Raw genomic sequence first — 19,938 nt, 5'->3', positions numbered from 1 at the left:
TTCATTGGTATCGTACGTGTATTTTTACGGCATATGCACTTTTTGTGCGGTCCTCAATGCCGAAAACAATACCGGTCGTACAAAACTAATTTGTAACATTACACATCACGTTTACACACATACACCCGACACGTTGCAGTATATTACGTCGCAAAGAACATAGGGCAAGTAATAACCTGACTCCTTGTTGTTTTGTAAGAACGACGTTTACTTCCGGGCATTTTCTCGGCTAAACAGTGATCGTGCTACATCGTGATCATTATTCAATCCCGAATAACGCCGAGTCACCCTGCTCGTTAGTACTAAAAGGCAAAATAAACGAGAGCTATGTAAAAAAGGTTGTTTCTTGTTGTGCTTCTCTTAGGATATTCTGTAAACAATGAGGTGAGTGAGAAATTGATGTTTGTCCGACCCAGATTGTGTAGTATGTAAAGACCCTTTTTTAACCAAGTAAGATCTGTGACTTACTTGTAGTTTCATTAAATACTTTTATATGCAAAATCCGATCCTGCATTTTGCTAATTCCTGCCCTCTAATGAGAAGGAGAGTATTTCTTCGAAACTCCGCGGATTAAGGACTATCCACTTATCTTGTTCTTCCTTTTTTTAAAATTAAATATGTTTTTAACTCTTTTTCAAGATGTCTTTTAACATGTTTTATTAATCATATATATATATATATATATATATATATATATATATATATATATATATATATATATAGTAATTTATAAAATATATATGGCGATTAAGCTACACTGAATATTCTGCGTTTCATTCAACTATAGGATTCGTCAAGCTTATGCGCATAAGTCTGACGAATCCTATAGTTGGATGAAACGCAGAATATTCAGTGTAGTTTAATCGCCATATATATTTTATAAATTACTAACTAGCTCTACCTACGTATTGAGCACTTTTGAAGTAAATACTTAAAGTTTACGCATAAAATATACTTTCGTATATTAAATTTATGTGAATAAATGAAGTAGTTATATATATATATATATATATATATATATATATATATATATATATATACGAACAAACAGTTAATAAAACATGTTAAAAACACCTTGAAATGAGTTAAAAACATATTTAATCGTAAAAGGAAACACTAGATAAGTAGATAGTCCTTAATCCGCGGAAATTCGAAGATATATATATATATATATATATATATATATATATATATATATATATATATATATATATATATATATATATATATATCCATTCATGTGTAATTACCTTTTTCTTCACTATATTCCCTCTGCTTCACTTTTTTTTGTTTTCAAGTAAGATCTTTGACTTACTTGTTGTTTCATCAAATACTTCTGCATGCAAAATCCGATCTCGCATTTTGCTAATTCCTACCCTCTGACGAGAAAGAAAGTATTTCTTCGAAACTCCGCGGATTAAGGACTATCCATTTATCTAGTGTTTCCTTTTCAGATTAAATATGTTTTTAACTCATTTCAAAGTGTTTTTTTAAACATATTTTATTAACTGTTTGCTCATATATATACATATATATATATATAGCGTGTCAGGAGGCGATGAAAAAATCCAATAAAGTGCTCGATCGTGGATGTGAGAGCTGAAGATACAATATTTATTATGACACTATATATATACATATTTCAAGGTCGTACCATTAGTTTCGTTATGCCGAATCAACCATAAGAGGTTGGTAAAAAACAGCGTAAGTTCGTCAGCGACAATGAAAAACTGAACGAATGTAAAGTGAACAAACAAGGAAAAAACATTAAATAAGTGTTTAAGACTCAGAGTTTCATAATTTAAAATTTAAAATATATAACTATAAAACCGATGCCGATAGCTTATGAAAGCGCGCGTGCGCGTGTGTTGTTTTTTGAACTTTGACCCCAATATTTACCCCTTAACATTTATTGTTTTGGGCTCAAATCAAATTAAAAAGTTTGATCCATGACCAAATAACCTACATATAAAATTTCAAGTGTTTAGACCCAAATTTGGCGGAGGAGTTTAGTAGAGCTTTTAAAGGTAAAATCGTTGAACATTGACCTCTTGACAGCCAAATTTCTTGCCGGAAATTGATTAAATTTTCCCAAATCTGTCAAGTATCGAGTCTGTAGACTGAAAATTGAGGGAATAGTTTAGTAGGGAAATGTACACAAACAGACACACACATACGTAGAAAGACAATTTCACTTTTCTAGATGTATAGATTATATTGGTCCAATATGTAGTAATAATTACGATTTACTTTTTCCTTCGACGTTAATGCCTGAGCTATCAAGACATGTTTGCTGAAGCCTTAAAATTAAAACATGAGCGTATGGCTATTACGTTACGCATGCATATTCGTAATGCCGTCGTTCGAACTTCGCCTGACAAATTCTATTTTAAAAGTTTTCACACTTTTGCACCGATTTTCACCGGCTAAAACCCAAACGTAAAGTTTCGCATGGGTTCAAATACCCTTTATATTAAGTTTCATATTTGTAGACCAAAAAATGACAGAGGAGTTTGATGGGTAAATTTTTAAAACAAATATATATACGCACACATAAATATACATAGAAAGAGGTTTGTGTTGATTATAAGCTGTATACGTAAATATTACGCAAGTATAAATCATGTAGAATATCTGAATAAATATAATTACACGTAATAGTTAAATAAAGATGAGCATCCCATAAATAAACGAAGAATAAGAAGAATAAGAACTTAATTAAAATGAATGTTTAAAAGAATATACAAATTAGCCAGATTAATTGCAGATGAATGCATTTTCACGATCCATATATAGTAAAGTTGTATTTTCTTTTTAAATGAATAATAAAAAAAAAGGTTTTTAAGATGCATGGCGATACACAAAAATTAACAAAATTTATTGGAGTAAAGATATATATATATATATATATATATATATATATATATATATATATATATATATATATATATATATATATATATACAAGTTAGAAAAGCATTTCACCCAAGGAATGAAAATTGTTAAACAAAATGGTTTTACTATAGACTTTAAAAATAAAGGTACAAGATTAAATTGGAAATTTATTTATCTTCAAAGTGCACTTTTATAAATTTTACAAACTAAGGTATAAAAATTTGATTTAAATTGAATAAAAAAATTACCTTGGATTTATTTTATGTAATGTACATTTTGTTGCAATTTAAAATCATTATCTTTCATCTAGCAATTAATGATATAGATATAAAATTTTCAATGATTTTTTTGCTGCACACATGTGCTTGATATGCCGGATGCAGGTACAGCATTACGTAGACTACGGCCGCCAGGCCAGTTTATTCGAGGGTTCATCCCCCGCTCAATGAATTAAATGCGCCCACAGATATCAACCTGAAAATTTCTACGATTCGCCGCGATACATACAACGTCTGGCCTTCCCAAATACTCGCCCATTTGGTACTGCCCAGGCCCACCTTTGCTTAACTTCAGTAATCTGGCGAGAATCGGTGTGTCAACGTGATTGTGCCAATTCAACGCTATTTCACACGATTAATGGTAGCCGAATGGATACGGTCTCCGCTAATCGAGCCAGAGATGTCTCGTGTCGCGGGGTTCGAATCGTTCGACTGGTAGTAATTGTGACACCCTGCACTGAAGAATCCCGAAAGGATGAAACACTAGTGTCTGTAGGTATTTAATTATTATAGTAAAAAAATAATTATATATATATATATATATATATATATATATATATATATATTTAAGCTACACTGAATATTCGGCGTTTCATCCACTCTAGGATTCCTCAACAGAAGAGGACCATATAAAAACGAGAAACAACCACAGAATTCGCGCATAAGCCTGACGAATCCTAGAGTGGATGAAACGCCGAATATTCAGTGTAGCTTAATCGCCATATATATTTTATAAATTACTAACTAGCTCTACCTACGTATTGAGCACTTTTGAAGTAAATACTTAAAGTTTACGCATAAATCTATACCTTCGTATATTAATTTTATGTGGGTAAATGAAGTAGTTATATATATGTATATATATATATATATATATATACATACACACATATATATATACATACATATATATATATATATATATATATATATATATATATATATATAGAATGACAAAAATCTATATTCCAAAAGGCATGATGTTGACAATTTTATATTTTATTCCTTTACATCAATTGATCCTTACAGTGCTTGACAGTGTCTGTTTCGTAGCGCAAAATCAATTATTTAATAATCATATCAATTAGTTAATCTATTATGCCCTTAACTCATCAGAAGAAATAGCAACACTCAATCCACCAAAAGGAATTAAAATGTAATACGACATGGTTAGAATCCGAAAGTTTGGAAAAGAAGCTGCAGTTACCTTTATATTTTACTATTACGCCATTTTGTATATATATATATATATATATATATATATATATATATATATATATATATATATATATATATATATATATAGTTCTTATCAGTTTGTTCAAGCTGGTAATCGGATATGTTACCGGATGCCAAATATTCACCCGCTAACTCAGATAATCCAACCGGTACATCTTTTTTAAATTCTGACCGTCCCTTTAAGTGCAATTGTTTGTATCTCTCTTGCACTTGGTTCACCGTGTATATTTAACAATCAGGTATTTTTTAAAATTCTTTTTAACGAGTTCAGTTGCTCATATAATTACTAAAATGATGGAGATCTTCCCAAGATTCCAGTTTCTTTTCATGTCATACGTTGGTATTTCGTTCCTTTTTCACTCTCAGCTCTATTTAAACCAGCATTATTAGGGTCACCAACTTCTACTAAGGTTTCTTCTTTCTCTTTCTTGCCCCATATCAGTATATTAAGTTTTATGGCCTTGTATTTTAGGTATGTAGCTGTACATGTGTGTGCGTGTGTGTGTAGGTGTGTGCGTGTGTGTGTGTTAAGAAAGTTAATTCCTGTTTTCACTAGGGAAACAATTCCATGTTGTCTCTTAACCGTTTCTCGCCGTTGCATATAATGAAATTTTTTTTTGGCATTGTCCCAGTTTTCGAATCAACCTCACACAAAATGACATGCTGGCCATCAAGTGAAATGTGTTTTGGCATGTTTATTGATTTTCATTGTCTTGTAACTTTCGTTGTTCATCTTTATTGTGGCAGTCTAAATTTCATGCTGTACGGACTCCATTTTGAATCGGGAGGAAACAGAGGTGAAAAAAAAAAAAGCGCGAAAAAAAAAAAAATGACGAGAAAGCGAAAGAGCGAAAAGAATGGATGAAACTAGAGGAAAAAGGCGGGGGGATGGGGGTCGAATAAAAGTGAGAAAAATACACTGGATGAGAAAAAAGTTCAGTGGAGTGGCACAGGAGAGACAAAAATATAGAAAGATGAGATAGAAAGAAAGGAAGAAACCATCAGAAATAGATAGAGGGAGAAAGCAAAAAGAAAATGGCAGAGATAGATGGCGTGTTAACAAGGATAGATACACGAGTTATTCTTTTATTTCCGAAAACAAGTATATTTATCCTTATCAACGTGGTATCTTAGTATATATATATATATATATATATATATATATATATATATATATATATATATATATATATATATATACTAAGATATATATATATATATATATATATATATACTAAGATATATATATATATATATATATATATATGTCAGGTCATGTCATATGCTACTGGTACCATGTAACCCAGTACTACCTGCCTCATGGTCGGGTCACCGGCGACTAAACTGGTTCCCCCACCAGACTTGTTTGGTGAGGAGGGCGGCTAGTCTCCCTGGAGGATTAAAAACAACACCCTCTAAAGGGCGAATGAACTCTTTTTCTGGGTCAACGGCCAACTTTCACCGTGTATATTTGTGTGTGTGTATATGTGTATTGGGGTGGAGAGGGCTCCCGTAAGCCGTGGTGAAGGCAACCTTTCTAGAAGAAGCAAATCTGATTTACAAAACCATAAAGCGGAAGACCATTACCCGCATTAAGTTGGTCTGCAGTTTAGCATGTTGTTGGCTATCTTGCTCTTGCTTGTTGCTGGATCTCAACATTTTGAACCAAGAGAGAGAGAGAGAGAGAGAGAGAGAGAGAGAGAGAGAGAGAGAGAGAGAGAGAGAGAGAGAGAGAGAGAGAGACCGAGAGAGAGACTTAGCTGTCGTACAAAGCTAAGACTCTGTAACATCATATTTTTATAGATACTCCCTCAGGCATTTGGGCTCATGGATTTTAAATGTCTGAGGGAGTGGAACTCGTCTGACAAGACGTTGCAATCATTATATATATATATATATGTAGTAGGGATTTAGAAGGGTATCACAATGCGAGGAATGAAATGTAGTCGTGGGTGGTTAAAGGAGACAAAAACAAGTGGCGACAAATCAAGAAGTACATACATATATGTCTATATATACACATATTTATTCGTTGTTGGTGAAAGGAGACGAAAACAGATGGCGATAATTCGCCACTTGTTTTCGTCTCCTTTTAATAACAACGACTATATTTCATTCCTCGTATTGTGATAGCCTTCTAAATCTTTATTACATACCTATCCCACACAATGCTTTAAGCAAACTATATATCAATCCTATACACACACACACACACACACACACACACACACACACACACACACACACACACACACACACACACACACACATATATATATATATATATATTGATATAGGTTTAATAAATTATGTTTACACTTTAGAAAGAGTTTAAAACATTACCCGGAAAAGAAACACATATATAGATGATAGTTTTTATTCCGCAGAGTTTATATATATATATATATATATATATATATATATATATATATATATATATATATATATATATAGTAAGATACCACGTTAATAAGGATAAATATACTTGTTTTTGGAAATAAAAGAATAACTCGTGTATCTATCCTTATTAACACTCTATCTATCTTGAAAGAAAAGTATTTATAGCTCTATTGTTGCACTATTGAACTATCTTAATGAGAACTTTATGCTATCCATTCATATGTAATCAATGAGAGAGATACGACACAATTACCTTGACACATCGAAGTTAAACAACGCTCTGCCTGGCCAGTACCACATGGATAACAATTTGGGAACGTTACGTGTTGTATTTGTTCTTCGCTTATCACGGCATTTTTTTTTGATCGTCCTATATATATATATATATATATATATATATATATATATATATATATATATATATATATACTCGCAACTGGAATTATAACTGGCGACTCAGGAGAGTTGTTGGAGATTGTGCAACTCTTGCCGTAATAATTTCAAGCGCAGTATATATATATATATATATATATATATATATATATATATATATATATATATATGTGTGTGTGTGTGTGTGTGTGTGTGTGTATTATAAAAATTATATAACTCAGAAAAATGTCCCTATGTTTCGATGTTATTCATCTCGTCAATATTAAGGCGCCTCTACACTATTAGGACGAAATTTCGAAAATCGTAATAATGAATTTCACATGAAAACAATGGCATCTACGTATTCCTCGTATTAAAAAAAATATCAAAAAATTATAAAAATCGATAAGGTAGAAAATTATTTATCAAAGAAAAAAAAGAATTTGATGAAAACGATCATAAGACACAGGAGAGTTCAAAAAGAGGTAATTTCCGTTTTGATTTAAACAAGATGGCGGAAATTTTCACCCGCTAATACGATTAAAGTTGTTTTGTTACATAATTCAGTAATGTTCAGATAATTTCGAGTGCATAATTTGGAAGCTACCATTGTAACTTATTAGAATTGACAAAAAAAAAATCAGTTGAAGCAATTGTTTTTTATCTGAAAACTATATTTATCGACTACAAAATTTTGTCCTGATAGTGTAGAAGCGCCAATTTTACTTATAAAAGCTTTATATAATTTTACTTATAAAACCTATACTCTTGAAAAAGATTACTTTTTAGTTCAATAGCTTTCAGCTAATTTAATAAGTAATCGCTCTTCCACTTTCTCTTTCTTTAGAGAAACAAAAAAAAAAAAGCGTGGCAGAGAGAAACAGACAGGGCGTGGCATATATATATATATATATATATATATATAGCGGCACTGATGAGTTGTGAAACAACGAAACAGGTCTGTATGTCGATGACTAAAATATATTTTATATATATATATATATATATATATATACATACACAGATATATATATATATATTCATAGATATATAGATATATAGATAGGAAGATATATATATATATATAGATAGATAGAGAAAGAGAGAGAAAGAGCGAGAGAGAGAGAGAGAAATACACACACACACACACACACACACACACACATATATATAGACAGTATTTTAAAATTTCATTTTTCATTCTGGCAGAAACTCAATGTTTCTCTGCCTTCAATTTTTTCGTTATAAATAAGTGACACAAAATGTGACACAATTTATCTGCAAAATCTGACTTGTCAAAGACAAATGTCATTATTTCGTGACAATGCTGCAACAAGTGTGGGAAGGGGAGAGGAGACAGGTGTACGATAGAAACGAACACAGCGCCATGTGTCAAAGCAAAACTAAATTGAAATCGATTAGTAGCGATACCAACTCCAAACTTGCTAGGAAGTTACCTCTCTTGCTTACTTGTTCCTGTCAATCCTCTATAGCAGAAATGTGCAAAAATTTATTTATTGATATCTGATCTAACTCATATTAACCATAGACAAAAAAAAAAAAAAAAAAGGTTGCCTTTTTCTTTCTTGGCTTTTGGACCAAGATAACCCCATAGAGTGAATGTGGTATTATGGTAAATGTTGCCAGTCAAGATTAATTTACCAAAGTTCAAAATTACCATAGTTACAAAGACCCTGACCCTCCCCCTTCGCAAACCTCTTGTAGGGCTTGTACCTAAGTTTTTTTTTCTGTTTGTGAAATTTGACCTTTGTCAAAAATTGATTGTACCTTTTTTAAAACCGGCATAAACTATATAAACAAGATAAAAGTGTAGTATCTGTTCTGATGCTTCGCTTAAGTAATTGGTCCTTGGTCAATGTAGGGGAACCCCTTCATACTGAGACACTTACTATTAATTTGGATACTGTCAGAGTGCCCCTTTTGGGGGGTAGCTGATTTCCTCCCACATTAAAAAAAATTGCTTTCGTGGGGAAGCAAATAAATACTATATATTCTGATGGTACACTTCATTTTTGGTCACGGTTAATGGATTAAAATCCATCATGACTGATACTGTTTATATTTTTGTTATTAACCAGAGTGCTCCTTTTGAGGAAGCTGATTTTCCCCCTACAGTAAAACCGACCCTGTGTCTAACTCTACCCTCGTGGGGAGGCAAGTAAACAAACAAACAAATAAGGAATTAAGGACCATGCCTACATAGACACTCTAGGTAGGGAGTTGAGCAACGAGATGTCTGTTCACATTACACTTAAATTTCTGTTTGGTAGTACAGCCAGAAAAGCAAGAAACAGAAGGAATTCCAATAGAGAGGGTCGAAAAGAAATTGTATTTCATTATGAATGACGCTGTTTATTTAAATATGTATGTTCTATACTTATAATTGAAAAAAAAAATCGATTATTTTGACGGTAGATGATTACCTCAGTGCTAGTGCAAGGTCGGTTTTTAATGTTGAGCAAAATCCAGCTCCCCCAAAAGGAACAATCTGGATAGGAACAAAAATAAAAATTTGCCTAAGTTTAGAAGGATTTCTCATCCACTGATCGAGGACCGAAAAGGTGAAATGTAATATCAGAACAGATACTGCACTTTGCTCCTTTCATATATTGTTGTGAACGGGTAAGAGTCTGGGAGGAACACACAATTTCGTATTTAGTGAAAACGAAACATATTGTAAAGAAAAACAAATCCAACAAATGAAAAGAGTTGCTTTCTGAATTTTTTAGATGAGAATTCGTTATTTGTATTATTTGGATTCACGGACTACTATTCTCATATTGGGTGTGATTTTCACTGTGAAAATCAACCTCAAGATAAGAACAGTAGACCGATGAATCTAAATAATACGAAAAGAGTTGCTGTACGTCAGCCTGATAGACAAGTGTGCATATCACCGAGAGGCATATTCTCCCGATCTCTATAGCAAGAGAAAGAATCCATTGTTATCCTAAAGGTGGGCCGAACAACAACTACGCATACACACACATATATTAATAAAATCGTATTTCTGTCTGTGTGATTGTGTGTTCACAATTTTATTAATACACCTCGGCCTAAAATTTGTGTGCAATATGAACTATTGCAAATACATTGGTGACATTGCAAAGAAAATAGCTTCTCTCTATCAAGCTAGAAGACTATTCACACCTGAGAGTATCCTGTACTTCTACAAGGCCATCAGTCACCCATGCATGGAGTATTGTTGCCACATCTGGGCTAGTGCATCTCCCACTAGCCTCTCTCTCTTGGATAGGGTCTAAAAAAGAGTTTTCAATCTATTAGGTCCCACTTTATCAACTAGGCCCTAATCCCCGTCCGATCGTCGCAATATTGTATCTGTGTGGCCTGTTTTGCACATATTTTAATGGAATGTGCTCTGATGAACTTGTGGCACTTGTGCCCCCTCGACGTACATATCACCAATAAACTTGCTTAAAAGAGGTATTATAATTGGGATTTATCTCAGATACCTAAGAATATGCAGCAAAGAATATATAAGTGGTAAATTTGATTACAAAACACACCTTTAAAAATTTGCAATACCCTCCGTATTTTTTTACTAAACGCAAAATGAAAAGCTCTAAAAATTTACTGTAACCGGAATCAAGACAGCCCCCAAAATAACAAAACACAGAACGACATTCGACCCTCTTGTCATTGATTATCCCACATAAGACTGGCGAAACGTCGAACCCCTAGGTCTCTCCGCCTCCCTTCTAATCTTATATATATATATATATATATATATATATATATATATATATATATATATATATATAGTTTTCGCAGAAAACTCGTACCCGGAAAACTTTTTGCTAGGTAGGAAAACTGCTCCCTTATTGAATAAATATCGATTGAAAACACATTTTCTGCCCGTTCTTGAAGAAAATACACATCCCACTATTAAAAAAAAATATTTTTACGTCTTTTTTTGAAAAATAAACTTGATCACGGAGTCTAAACACGAAAAATGAAACCATATATTCATTTTAAAAAATACTTTAGTTTAAACACTTTTTGTGTTATTACGAAACAACAAAAAAGAAAACACGGTACGTACGTATTTTTAGTACCGCGCTGAAATAATAACGTTATTATTTGGAAAGCCATTCTTAACGTGGGGAGGGGAGGGTATCTTTTAAAAGCCATTTCGGGGGGGGGCACTTGTGCAGTATACAGACGGCGGCTATTATTAGAGGGCGATAACTCCAATTTCTTCTTTGTCAAATAACGCGGCAAATAAGTAACAAACAAGATTTTTTCTCCAACAGTAAATAAGTTGAACCCCCCAAAACGTTCAAAGCTAGGTAGAAAACCAACACTTAGAAAAATCGGGTTTGTATTACTGTACAGATAGATCCGAAAAAGTTGTCAAAAAACAAATATATAACAAATAAATGTTATCAAAGGCAAGATAAGTTACTTTTCTACCTAACTGGATATATTTTTTGTGTTTTTATTCAATGTAACATGTTTATTCAGCTCGAAAAACATGCAGCGTTTACCGATGTATTGGAAAATTCAAAATGGCGCCCGACTGTCTCTTTAACACGGTAAGTGTGGGAAAAGATGTTATAAATAATAAACTAGACAAAATACTATTAAAAAACAACCGAATATATGTCAACTTATGTCACGGTAACATATATTGAGCGAATTTCTAACAGTATTTTGTCTCGTTTATTATTTATAATACCTTTTCCCAAGCTTACCCTCTCCGAGAGAGAGTCGGGCGCCATTTTGGATTTTCCAATGCATCGGTAAACACTGCATGTTTTTCGAGCTGAATAAACATGTTACACTGAATAAAAACACAAAAAATATATCCAGTTAGGTAGAAAAGTAACTTATCTTGCCTTTGATAACATTTATTTGTTATATATATATATATTTTGACAACTTTTTCGAATCTATGTGTACAGTAATACAAACCCGAAAATCAATTTAATTTTTTTTATTTAAATATTTGAAGCCCGAAGCATTTATTGTATCAAAATGTATCAATATATAATTGTAAAAACATTTATTTGAAAATCTGCGTGAGAAAATATAATTTTGATAAAATAATTTTGTAATAAAACAATATTGGATTTTTATAAATTAAAATATCTTCATTTTTTTTTTTTGGAACAAATAAATAATTTAAATGAAACATTTTTTTGATTAAACCGACTTTGAAGGGTAAACAACAAATTAATAATTAAAATTTTTTTTTGACCGAGAAACGCCACCTGGTGACAGTTTAGTGAAATGCGCCAAGAAAAGATGGCTGCCGTCCTTCTACTGCATAGGTGCCTTTTGTTGTTTTGTGAACACAAAAAATGTTAAAACTAAATTAATTTTTCAGTACTTTCCGGGGAATCTGAACACTGCGTAAGCGGTGTTTTTATTTAATGATTACTCCTCAAAGCGTTTTATTTTACTTTCTTCGTGTATATATATTAAAAAAAATTCTTTTGGGGGGTAAATTTGATCACTACTTTTATTTTGTTCTTGTTTTTATTTTATTTTTATTACATGTTATTTTAATTTTTAATTATTTTCTGCACTGAATATCATTGTTTTGTTAAATAATTTTTTCATACATCAAATAATGCTTTTGGACCCTCTTTTTTGGCCTCAAACCTTCAAAAAATGTTCGTGATTAAATAAACTAAAGAAAATCTTTTGCGCATACGCTTTGAGGGAGCAGTCATTAAATAAAACCACCGTTTACGCAGGGTCCACGTTCCCCGTGAAGTACCAAGTTTTCTACATAAAATATTTGTTTTAATACAAGAAGTGTTTTCTTTTTTTTGTTTGTTTCGTAATAACACAATAAATGTTAAAGACTTAAGTATTTTTTTAAATAAATATAAGGTTTCGTTTTTAGTGTCTTTCGTTTGGTTTCGTTACAAAATCAACTGTATCCACGTAGCTTGATTTTTTTTCCTAAAAATATACAGATTTTTTACCCCAAAATATAAAAATTTAATTTCTTTTGGAGGGGGGGGTCGTTTTAAAACTATATCTACTTCAGTATTTTCTTTAATTTTCTATTTTAGAGCGATTATTGAGACTCCCAAGACGTGATTACCTCATGTCTGACATTTTTATTCAAAAGTAACACTCGACATTACTTGTTTTGTTTTTTTTTCCATTTTTTTGTACTAAATAAACTCTTTGAAATAAGTTGAGCCACCAAAAACTTTGAAAGCTAGATAGAAAACGAACACTTAGAAAAATCAATTTAATTTTTTTAAAACAGCAAGAAACAAATAAAAATATTAAAAAAAATATTATGGGATGTATATTCTCTTTTAAAGACAATATCTTCTTAGAGAACGGTGATAAAATTTGTTTTCAATCGATATTTATTCAAGAAGGGACCAGTTTTCCTACTTAGCAAATAGCGACAAGTTTTCCGTGGAGGAGTTTTCTGGGGAGGAGTTTTCCTAAATTCGTTTTTCTCAATATGATGCTCACACCTCTATTTTCTTCTTATTCTTTTCCTTCATACATATTTTAAAACTCATGTTTATCCCAAATTAGGCACAAGGCCGCTGAGGCATGAAGAGCTATTGTGAATGAGGGATTATGCATATAGAAACATAAGGATTTGAGCAGCGATATGTCTATTCATATTGTATTTAAATTTCAGTATATTAGTATAGACAGGGAAGTAGATAGTAGGAAGGCAATTCCAAAGACTAGCAGTTTAAGGGAAGAAACTGCTCGTGTAAAATGCAGACCTCCATAATGAAGAGGTAGAATTTTGTTGCTTTTTGGGTTAGTCAGGCAATTTACGTCGAAGTGACACAATGCTATATATTCATGAGAGCACATTTTATTAAAGTACGAGGGTTGCTCCGAAAGTAAGGCCTCTTAATTTTTAAATAAAAAACTAAAAAGTGTAAAAACTACGACGCTGGGAGTAGTACCATTAAAACGAGCGACCGTTTGTACCCAACATTTATTTTTCTGCATAGTCTTCACCATTCTCAATCCACGTTTGCTTGCAATGAACGATGTCCCGATCGTAAAATCCAGAGCGCACTTTATCACTCGCATCTCTGTAACCATTCTGAAATCGACGAACCCATTTTTTTTACTGAGCTGACACCAACTCCATCGGCTTCGTAAACGTTCAACAGGTGCCGGTTAATGTTGATCGGTTCAATATTTTCATTCGGGCGAAATAAAAAATAGGAGGCATTATTTTTAAAGCATCCCTCGTAGTTGTATAACAATCAACATGATACAACATTACGGCGATTGGACAGTGGTTTGATCTTAGTTGATAATGTGGGATTCCTTTTTGTACCTTATCTACAAGGGAGAGAGCTGTCGTAGTTGATTTATTTTAGATATCACCAATTATTTCTATTAGCGTCTTTATTAATAGGTCGATCTGCAAGTCTTTTTATTTATTTTACTTTTCAGATAATCACTTGTCAAGGCTACAATCAACTCGAGGATGAAAGTTTATGAGACGGATATGATTGCCAACCGCAAGATGCGGAACAATACTGCTTGTTAAGTAGAGATGTATGTATGGATGCTAAAAAAAGGCACGCCTACAATTTATTTATATAAATAAATATCATATTTGCATGGCTGGTAACACCTTCAAAAAGATATTCTCCGGTCATAAGTATTCTTTCAATAATCCCAAATATAAAAATAGAACATCGTTCGCCAGATACTATAAGAATGTAAAAGAGCAAAACATGACACTAGTTGTGAAATGGGATATTGTGAGGAGAACAAGCACGCGCAAATCTCTGCATTCACCTTGTTTCTTGTGTTTAAGTGAAAAACTGTTTATTACTAGGTTCCAGGATAGAGACAAGCTCCTAAATAAAAAAATGAAATTGACTCTGGGCACTAGAGATCTCACCTTCTTAGTAATTTTAATGCTCTCTAATAAACCTTGTTTTAGCTATAATTATTTTACATCGCTATTTAGAGTGCCAAATTGTGTGTTTTACGGTTGATCACAAATGATTGTATTATACCACCTCCTTGCACCTCTGCAACTATACCTCACTATCTACTGAGAGACTCATATAAACTCCCTATAAACTCCGATAAAATGTTATATTCCTTTATTTATCTGTTTTTACTTACATACCATGAGCCGGAATAAATTGGATGCATACCTGGCCTGTACTTGTAACAATTGTTTTAACTTTATCTATTCTCATTTATTAATTTTAAATATGTTAGAAAAAGCACTATCACACATATTTATTATAACCATCCTATATGCTTTCTTCTATCCTTCATCCTTAGGTATAGACTTTCCTCTAGCTTTATCATGTTTATTATCAAATTAATTCCCAACTATCAGTCACTACTTGTATTATTTTTCGCTTGTGCATTTATATTCTCACTTTAATTTATAATCTTTGATTTTAACGTTTACTCTTGTGCTTTTATTATATATCAGTTGCATTCAATGTCTATATTAACAAGTGCATCTGTGCTTTTATCATTATGGCAATAACTATTATTACTTATTTTATACATTTTTTTACCACTATTCTGCTTCCATACTTATTAATCTGTATTTTTATTTTATTTTCGTTATTTTTGTATTCTGCAGACTTTTTATTATTACTATTTAATTTTTACTAACTTTTATCAACTTTCATTTCGATTGTTTTATTATTCACAGTTTGATTATTATTCTCAATTCTTAGTTTTTAATTTTAATTTTATTTCATTTTCATTTTATTTTTACTTTTATTAATAATAGCGTTGTCATTAATATTATATCCACATATATTATTATGATTACGATCATTATTATTGTTATTATATCTATCGTTGTAATTATTTTTAGTATTATCATCATTTTTATCATAAATATATTTTTTATCGTAGATGTTATTTTGACTATTATCTTATTTATTTTTTTATTATTGTTACAATTACTGTTAATTTTTTTATTTATTTTAGTTTACTATTATTTGATTATTATTTCTGTTATTCGTACGGCTGACATTTTGTCATGCTTTTGACTCTCGAGTATATAACCGACACAGTCAATCAACCGAAAACCGCATCAGTCTATATAAAAATATAAGATATTAACGGATATATACTTGAGAGTCAAAATAATGAAAAGAATATGCTGTTGTCACATCCGTATTTATTAGTGATGATGTAAAAACTAAATTCAAAACTAATTACCTATATGAATGTATATTGGTATCTTGCGGCTGCTTCCAGACATCAACACGATTTCATTTTTCTTTGTATGGAGACTTTTAAATCACCCTATATTTCTATTTCCCTCCATCTCCTTCTCCTCAACCCAGCCTATTACTTTCTAGCCGGACATGTAACTCTTCTTTATATAATAAATTTCACGAGGCATTAATTAATATTTCTTTCCAAATAAGAAAATAAAACGACTGAAGGTCCTGGATATGACCTTAAACTATATCCGATGGTGAGGCCCCAGCTTATGGGCTTTGGGGAGTGTGGAGCCACCCTTTAATTGCCATTGATCCCAGGTCTACTCTGACCCGGAGTGGTAGTACCTGTTAGGGTCCCAACTATGGGCTAAATAGAAACTGACTCGCAAAAAACAAATATTCTATTAACATTTTTTTTTCTCCCAAATCACCGGATTCGGCATTAAATAACCTGAAAAGGGTTGATATGCCGTAAAACAAAAACAACCAACCAACCAACCAACCAACCAACCAACCAACCAACCAACGAACCAAAAACGACTGAAAAGCCCCCCCCACCACGAAACCGTGTCCTGTTTTCTTTCGTTGTTTTTCTTTTATTTACTCCTCTCATAGTGAAAAAAATCCTTCTGTTAAACCTTTTGCTTTATCCATTGTTCGTTTCTATATCTTAATGATAAAAGCAATACCGTCTTCTTCCTATTTTCTGTCCGGTCCAAACAGCTATTCTATCACGTCACTATCCATTGCCCGTTTGTAATTTGTTTTTTGGTTCTCACCTCTTTCTCTTCGCTCTCTCCCCACTTTGTTTCTTCGTTTAATTGTGTTTTTAACACAATTAAACGAAGACTTGTATCCTTTATTGAATAGAGAATTATTCTATTTTTCTCTATTCTATAGTCATTTAGAACTAGCAGCTGTATCGCGTCGGCATATAACGTCGAGTCAAACACAAAATGGAGTACACTCAACATCAAGTACACTCAACATCATCTTACCATCAACGCTTACCTTGTGAACTCGGAGTATGGAAAATTCCCATATCTATAAAACAAAATCACTGAAAAAACAAAAATACCCTAAGGGTAAGGATAATGAGTAAACGTTGGATAAAATGATGGTTAAAATTATTACGAACTTGCCAGGATTCGAATCTGGAATCTTCTGATCCGTAGTCAGACGCGTTATCCATTGCGCCACAAGTCCTGTCCGTATGCGGAAAGATGTTTACGCGACTGTATACATACAGTGTTAAATTCCGTTGGCGTGGGCAGGTAACTTTTCGACAATTGCACGAAACGGCCCCAAAACTCTTATTTCGGGCTTTTTGTGTGACTCGGAGTTATTTCTTACGAACCATATATAGATAAGGACAATCAGGGGAAAAAAAGAATTTTTCAATTCGGTGCATGCGGTCGATAGTTTTATTGGTATACACACACACACACACACACACACACATACACACACACGCACGCACATAAATAAATGAACATTTAGAATTTTATTAATAGTATAGATTACATAATTATTGTAGTCATTTGAATCGCTGATCGATTCAATTTCGAACGCTGTTCCATGTTTAGTTATTTTAGTTGCATTTCCCCCTTTTATAAATACCATAGCAGTGGTATCGGGGACAAACTCCCTATTTTTTTTCATTACTTTCAAGCTGGATAAGCACACGTACAATTCTCCTTTATATATAATAGATTTCTCGCGAAGCAACAAAGATAAAAACATATATATCAATTTGGTAGTTTTGTTAAGTAGTTTTTTTTTTATACTTTTAACTTGACATAAAAACACACATACACACATACATTTGCCTTTTATATAATAGTTTACCTTTATTCATTTTTATACTTTCACTAGCAGGCCGCCCGGTATTGCCGGGTCATAAAATATGCTAAAATATGATATTTTGATTAATGCAGATTTCATATTTATTATATAATATATAGTAATGATTTAAACATTTATGTTATGCACCACCATCGAGAATCGAAACCAAAACGTTTGGTTTACGATTTACTTTTTCCTTAAACGTTAATGCCTGATGAGATATGAAGACATGTTTGCTGCAAATCTAAAAATTAAAACATGAACCAAATAGCTACTACGTTACACATACATATTCGTAATCTCGTCGTTCGACCTTCATTTGGCAAGTTCCATCTTTTGAAATTTTCAGACTTTTGCACCGATTTTATCGGCTAAAAGCCAAATATAAAGTTCAGCATGAGTTAGAATACCCGATATATTAAGTTCCATGCCTGTAGACGAAAAACTGACAGAGGAGTTTGGTAGGCAATATTTTTTAAACAAATATATATGCGCATACATAAATATATATAGAAGAGGTGTGTGTTTACTATAAACTTTTTATGCAAATATTACGCAAGTATAAATCATGTAGAATATCTGCATGAATATAACAGTTTACTAATGATCATCCCATAGGAAAACCAAAAAATTAATGGGGAAAAAGAATATGCAAATTAGTTAGATCTCTTGCAGATGAATGCAATTTAATGATACCTATATAACAAGGTTGTATTTGCTTTATAAATAAACAGAAAAAAGGTTCGCCTTTTTTCTTCTTGGTCTTCGGGCCAAGATCTTTTTCTGTTATCAAAGTGTAGTATCCGTTCCGGCAGATGCTGCAATATGTGGGGGCAACCCCATATATCAGATTATTGCTCTTGAGCAATCAGTTTTATTCAATGTTGTGGAAACCCTTCATACCTATTGCCACTATCCAGTTCCCTCTCAGGTGAGCTGGCCCCCCCCCCTCCCTCTCCACATGTGTCTAATTTGGTCAGTGGGGAAGTAAGTAAATAACTAAATAAATAGAAAAAAGGGTTTTAACTATGAATATCAATACCCCCCCCCCAAAAAAAAACAACAAAGAAAAAACAAACAAATTTATAGAAGTATAGATACCTACAGCTTAATTTTTTTTTTACCTCTATTTTATCTATAATTATTGTTCGTTTAGCAAGTTTGATTTCGTGGGTGATTGTGCTCCGACAAAGATAAATTCATGATCTTGAGAAAATGTACAGAACTCACATTGAGTTTTGGCGACCCGGACTAGCAAAGATGAATGTGTGTCCGAAATGATTGGTTACCCACGAAGTGTGGGGATAGGCTTGTCGTCTAAGCGTTTACCACGATTTACGGCAGTAACATTGTTAGCATTTATATTTTCCAGATGGTTGATTGGTTGGTTGATTCAGAGAACCTCTGATCGGAAGTGCCAACCGCCAATGCAACAATGAAGTAGCAGTGATATCGTCAATAATTCTAGTTGATATTGACCGGGTGTTTACAGTCATCCATCTTATTTTCTCCTCTTTTCTCCAGCAGTGCGCCAAAGAACTGTCCCCTCGGTTATAAAATTGACTTTTCAAGATGGCGACTGATGAAGAGGTTGGGCGACGTGCAAGGTCTCGAGTAAGAGCTAAGATTGCAAGAAGGTCAAGTAGGTTTGGTTTTGTCTATCAACAGCACATCTTTGTATGTTTGTGTGTCCATCGGTA

At 32.6% G+C, this 19,938-nt stretch overlaps 1 protein-coding gene and 1 non-coding gene across 3 annotated transcripts in view; both read right to left on the bottom strand.

The window, feature by feature from the left end:
• Nucleotides 1–19,938, bottom strand: part of LOC145256444 (uncharacterized) — a 644,056-nt gene that overhangs the window by 130,247 nt on the left and 493,871 nt on the right. The gene's annotated exons all lie outside the window — the stretch shown is intronic.
• Nucleotides 17,527–17,599, bottom strand: Trnar-acg (transfer RNA arginine (anticodon ACG)). The gene has a single exon. It is a non-coding gene; the product is annotated as a tRNA-Arg (tRNA).

Source organism: Euprymna scolopes, chromosome 32, assembly GCF_053919585.1.
Source record: "Euprymna scolopes isolate OS-2025 chromosome 32, ASM5391958v1, whole genome shotgun sequence".
NCBI classification, from domain to species: Eukaryota; Metazoa; Mollusca; class Cephalopoda; order Sepiida; family Sepiolidae; genus Euprymna; species Euprymna scolopes.
Note: the sequence above shows the minus strand (reverse complement) of the source record. Positions and strands in the feature narration are given on the sequence as shown.